Below are 6,530 nucleotides of genomic sequence, written 5' to 3'. Positions count from 1 at the left end.
AAAAAAAAAAAAAAATTAGCCGAGTGGCCAGGTGCGGTGGCTCACACCTGTAACCCCAGCACTTTGGGAGGCCGAGGTGGGTGGATCACCTGAGGTCAGGAGTTCGAGACCAGCCTGACCAACATGGTAAAACCCTGTCTGTACTAAAAATACAAAAATTAGCCAGGCGTGGTGGTGGGCACCTGTAATCCCAGCTACTCAGAAGGCTGAGGCAGGGAGAATCACTTGAACCTGGGAGGCAGAGGTTGAAGTGAGCCAAAATTGCGCCATTACACTCCAGCTCGAGTAACAGAGCGAGACTCTGATTCAAAAAAAAAAATTAGCTGAGCACAGTTGCTCTCGCCTGTAGTCTCAATTACTTGGGAGGCTGAGGCAGGAGGATTGCTTGATCCCAGGAATTTGAGGTTGCAGTGAGCTGTGATTGCACCACTGCACTCCAGCCTGGGTGACAGAGTTAGACGCTTTCAAAAGAAAGAGAGAGAGAGAGAAAGAAATTAAAACCAAAATTAAAAATTATTAAATTTATCAAAACAAAAAACAATTTAAGGAGAAAAGTGGCCAGATTTACAAGCTCTTTAATATTTAGTTTAATTGAAGGCAGCTGGAGTCTCACACCTGCTTCTGCGTTCTCTCTCTTGCAATATCACCCACCATGCAGCCTTCAGAAAACTCCACGGTGCACTAGTCTAAGAATGAGAGTAAAACGAGGCAAATAATGCCTTAACATTATTACACAAATAATTTTGACCTCATATATCCTCCCCAAAAGTTCTCAGGAATGCTTAGGCTTCCCAGGATCACACTTTGAGAACTGCTGCTATATAACGTATGTGTGTAGGAAAGTTCATCCACATGTGAAAATCACAGAGTGAACCTACTGGCCTCTGAGACCCATGGAGACCTGGAGGTATCTGGTTATTGTCAATCACTCACCCACAATTTTTACAACTACCTCAAAAAGAATTCCTCAGAAACAGCTCCAAAGAGAAAAATTGTACCCTTACCTAAAAGATAATCTAACCAATGTTAAAGAAGGTTTTTAAACAGAGATTTAAAGTGCTTTCATGACACAAAGTCCTTTGAAAGAAAAGGAAATTAATTTTAAACTTAATTTTTTTTTTTTTTTTTCTTGCTCTGTCACCAGGCTGGAGTGCAGTGTGGTGTGATCTCGGCTCACTGCAAGCTCTGCCTCCCGGATTCAAGTGATTCCCCTGCCTCAGCCTCCCAAGTAGCTGGGATTACAGGCACCTGCCACCACGCCCGGCTAATTTTTTGTATTTTAGTAGAGACAGGGTTTCACTATGTTGGCCAAGATGATCTCCTGACCTTGTGATCTGTCTGCCTCAGCCTCCCAAAGTGCTGGGATTACAGGCGTGAGCCGCCACACCCGGCCTAAACTTAATTATTAGTAGCAAAATATTTGTTTAAAGACTGCAGTATGGTTTTTATTACAAGATATTTTATTTTCCCAACATCTGAAATTTCCAGTTTCCCAGGTAATGCTTGGCATAGTTGTGATTTTAGTTTTTCCAATGCATTATTTTCTCAGTACTTCTTGTTACAGATTGGTATTTATTTCCATTCAGTAAAACATGTTTAAACAACAAGCTTTGGTCAACATTCTACTAGTGAGGCATTACTCTTTTTTTTTTTCTTAAGATGGAGTCTCGGTCTGTCACCCAGGCTGCAGTGCAACAGTGCAATCCCGGCTCACTGCAACCTCCGCCTCCCAATTCAAGCAATTCTCCTACCTCAGCCTCCCGAGCAACTGGGATTACAGGCACTTACCACCATGCCCAGCTAATTTTTGGATTTTTTTGTAGAGATGGGGTTTCACCATGTTGCCAGGCTGCATTACTTTTTTAAAAGTAACTTTTATTTAAAAAAATTATTTTTGAAACAAGGTCTGGTTCTGTCACCCCGGCTGGAGCGCAGAGGCGCAATAACAGCTCACTGCGGCCTCTTGGGCTCAAGCCATCCTCCTACCTCAGCCCCAAGTAGCTGGGACTACAGGCAACCACCACCATGCCCAGCTAATTTTTTGTATTTTTAGTAGAGACGGGGTTTTGCTGTTGGCCACAATGCGTGGCTAATTTTTTTTTTTTTTAATATGTACTTTTGGAGGCAGAGTCTTGCTCTGTTGCCCAGGCTGGAGTGCAGTAGGGCGATATAGAATCACTGCAACCTCTGCCTCCCAGGTTCAAGCAATTCTTGTGCCTCAGCCTCCCCCTGAATAGCTGGAATTAGAGGCAGGCATCACCATGCCCAGCTAATTTTTTGTATTTTTAGTAGAGACAGGTTGTGCCATGTTGGCAAGGATGATCTGGAACTCCTGACCTGAAGTGATCCACCTGCTTTGGCCTTCCAAAGTGCTGGAATTGCAGGCATGAGCCACTGTGCCTGGCCCATTACTTTTTTTTTTTTTTTTTCTGATTGTGATTATAAAAGTAAAACATAGTCTTTGAAAAATTTTTAGAAAAAATCCAGAAAAATATAAAGAACGAAATAAAGATTATATGTAACCAGCTTCCAGAGACAATCACTGTTAATATTTTGTAGTCGTTTTCCAAATTGTATTCTACATATCACAGTACACAGGTAGAAGTCTTAAAATCAGATTCAGCAAACAAGTAACATTTGACCCCTTTGCCTTAATGTTTGGAATAAACTGAAGCATGATCATGACAGGCATTGCAAAAATACACGGCTTTAGCTTATGTTAAAAGAGCATCTTGTGAGCCTAGAAACGTAGTATCAGAATATTTTTTTCATAATTTACTAAAACTATGAAGAGTTAATTTATTGATGCTACTAATCCATCTAGATATTGGTTTCAGGATCAAATTTATTGTCATGGACAAATAAGCCAGAGTTTATTGGGTTGTTGACAAAACTGTAGTTTTGCAAATTACAAGGCCCGATACACACACATCACATAATTTTATACAGATGTTATGGTAAAAGAAGTGTGTGAATGAGAACTTCCAAATTAACCAAACATGTTCTTGTACATCTTATTGTTTTGATTACCACATCAATAACCCTTTTCGTGTATTTTCTCTGAAGTGTTCATCCAGTATTCTCTGAACAGATGGTCCCCTGAAATTACCTCATTCAGGATAGGTTAATTAAGCATGAAAATTATGATACAAAATATGGTTCCATCTTCCATAAGAAATGCTACCAAATCCTGCAAATGAAGTAGATTTGAACAAAGTGTTCTCAGGTTGTGCTTCGAAAAGACAGTAAGAGAAGCCCATGCTTGGATAAAACAAGTTACAAGAATAGAGGTTGTTGCTGCTGTATTTCCAGTTGGTAAGGGAAGAAATTACAGAGTTCATTGGTGACCCAAGTACCTGAGGTTTTAGTGATAAACCCCAAGTGAATGCATCAAAATTTTCCAGGGCCTGACCTTTCGGCATGAAAGTTTGGATTATGAGACAGTTGTGAAGCATTTATTGCTTTGATATATTAAATGTCTACTTTCAAGTCAGATGTTTGGAAATTGCATCAAATCTTTAAAATCTAGAGTTTAGTCTAGTGTAGTTGATGATTTATACAGTGATGGTCAGCAGGGTTCTACTCCATCCTGAAGTGTGTTTTGGAAATTTGTAGAGATCTTTTTATCCCTCACAGTGATTGGAGAATGCAACACTAGCATTTAATGAATGGGAACTAGGAATGCTAGATCTCCCTCAGTGTGTGGAAATTCTCACACGACAAAGAATTAGCCTCATGTTGCGTAACTTTCCAGTGATTCACCATAATGAACCCACTTCAGGTATAAATCAATGATAATTTGGTAGATTTAACTAATAAAAAGCATTTTGTTGTTGTTTTTCACAAGTTACTCCCCAAACCTCTGTAATTTAGGAAAAGGTGGTTATGAATAAGGAAATGAATTGAAGACTTGTCTCTAAATAATTGATTTACTAACTCTGAACTTCCTATGTGAATATGGTTACAGTTCTAAAAAATTGATAGTAAATCAACTGGAGGCCAGGCACAGTGGTTCATGCCTGCAATCCCAGCACTTTTGGAGGCCAAGGCTGGAAGATCACTTGAGGTCAGGAGGTCCAGACCAGCGTGGCCAAGATGGTTAAACCCTGTTTTTACTAAAAATACAAAAATTAGCCAGGCATGGTGGCGCATGCCTGTAATCCCAGCTACTCAGGAGGCTGAGGCAGAAGAACTGCTTGAAACCCAGGAGGTCGCCAGACATGGTGGCTCATGCCTGTAATCCCAGCACTTTGGGAGACCAAGGCGGGCAGATCACCTGAGGTCGGGAGTTCGAGACCATCCTGATCAACATGGAGAAACCCTGTCTCTACTAAAAATACAAAATTATCCGGGCGTGGTAGCACATACCTGTAATCCCAGCTACTAGGGAGACTGAGGCAGGAGATTCGCTTGAACCTGGGAGGTGGAGGTTGTGGTGAGCCGAGATCATACCATTGCACTCCAGCCTGGGCAACAAGAGCAAGACTCCATCTCAAAAAAAATAAATAAATAAAATAAAATAATTTAAAAACTGGAAAAGGAACTATTAGTAGTGATTCATTATTTCCCTCTTAGAACACATTTTATCACTGATGACATATCATAGGCATCCCATTGTGTCACTTGTTGTAATGTTGAAGTTATGTAATGGCATGAAAGTGTTCTGCAAAGTACTTTTGGAAATCTGACAGCCCTAATGGGCTGAATTAACACAATTCCATTGCTCATCTGTAACAACATCACACCTTCTCATTTCCTCCAGTGCACCGTCTTAGCATATTATCCCTACTTTCTTTTCTTTTACCATCTACAAACATAAATCACATTCATCTCCGCTACTTCATTTTTCTTGGATGGAATATCCTCTGATCTTCTTCTCTTAAATCCAATCCTATTGATTACAAGTAGCTTCAAGGATCTGACTCCTTCTTTACATATGTTAGTGCCTCACTGCTACTCAAAGTGTGGCCCAAGGACCAGCAGTATCTGCTCCACCTGGAAGCTTGTTAGACCTGCAGAATCTCCACCCTTTCCACAAATACTAGATCAGGATCTGCATTTTTGACAAGATTCTCAGAGATTCATATGCAGGTGCACTGTTACAATGCAGCCATGACCACTGATTTACATATTAAAATATTGAAAAATTGGTTGGCGTGCTGGCTCATGCCTGTAATCCTAGCATTTTGGGAGGCTGAAGTGGGTGGACAACCTGAGGTCAGGAGTTCAAGACCAACATGGCCAATATGGTGAAATCCCATCTCTACTAAAAATACAAAAATTAGGCAGGCATGGCGGTGGGCACCTGTAATCCCAGCTACTTGGGAGGCTAAGGCAGGAGAATTGCTTGAACCTGGGAGGCAGAGGTTGCAGTGAGCCGAGATTACGCCATTGTACTCCAGGCCTGGGTGACAGAAACAAGACTTTGTCTCAAAACAACAACAACAACAAAACTCTATTTCTACTAAAGAAAATATCTGTATTGCACAATTGTAGCTCATTGTGAAAAAGCTAGCGGTGGACAGCTATGCTAATTCTAGATATTTTCAAAGAATCACCTGAAAGGCTTCATAAACACAGATTGCCAGGATTCACGCCCAGAGTTCCTGATCCAGTAGGTGTGGGTGAGGCCCAAGAATCTGCATTTCTCACAAAGCCTCAGAGAGATCACATTTTGGGACCACACTGATATAAGGCACAGACACCAAAATTATAAAGTTTTTTTTCATTGAAAGACACCTCCAATGCTGATATGCTAAATAAACATGGATTCCATATTTTGAATTTCAGACTATATATACAACTTGAGAGAATTAGCTGCAAAAAATAATTTTTCATGGTCAGTTAGAGCATGATAACGTCATCTTAAAATGCAGAGAGTAATACCTCCTTGATTTCTTTCTCTGACTGGTGAAGAAAATTAAGTGTGGGGAAAGAGATAAATTTTGATGACCAAATTATTTCCATTACAGATTTTCCTCCCTTTTTTTTTGAGAAGGAGTTTCACTCTTGTTGCCCAGGCTGGAGTGCAATGGCCCGATCTCAGCTCACTGCAACCTCTGCCTCCTGGGTTCACGCGATTCTACTGTCTCAGCCTCCCGAGTAGCTGGGATTACAGGCACACGCCATCATACCTGGGTAATTTTTATATTTTTAGTAGAGACGGAGTTTTATCATATTGGTCAGGCTGGTCTCGAACTCCTGACCTCAGATGATCTGCCCGCCTCGGCCTCCCAAAGTGCTGGGATTACAGGCGTGAGCCACCGTGCCCAGCCCACAGATTTTCTTCACAATGAGTTATATGTGATCACCTCAGCACTAGATATTCTGGCATTTTTAACCTGAAGTGGTTAACTGAGGATGTACATGAGTTGAATATATCGGCCGGGCGCGGTGGCTCACGCCTGTAATCCCAGCACTTTGGGAGGCCGAGGCGGGTGGATCATAAGGTCAGGAGATCGAGACCATCCTGGCTAACACGGTGAAACCCCGTCTCGACTAAAAATACAAAAAATTAGCCGGGCCTGGTG

Source organism: Mandrillus leucophaeus, unplaced genomic scaffold (genome assembly GCF_000951045.1).
Source record: "Mandrillus leucophaeus isolate KB7577 unplaced genomic scaffold, Mleu.le_1.0 Scaffold221, whole genome shotgun sequence".
Lineage (NCBI taxonomy): Eukaryota > Metazoa > Chordata > Mammalia > Primates > Cercopithecidae > Mandrillus > Mandrillus leucophaeus.
The sequence above is the reverse complement of the archived record's forward strand: the minus strand, read 5'-3'. Positions refer to the sequence as shown.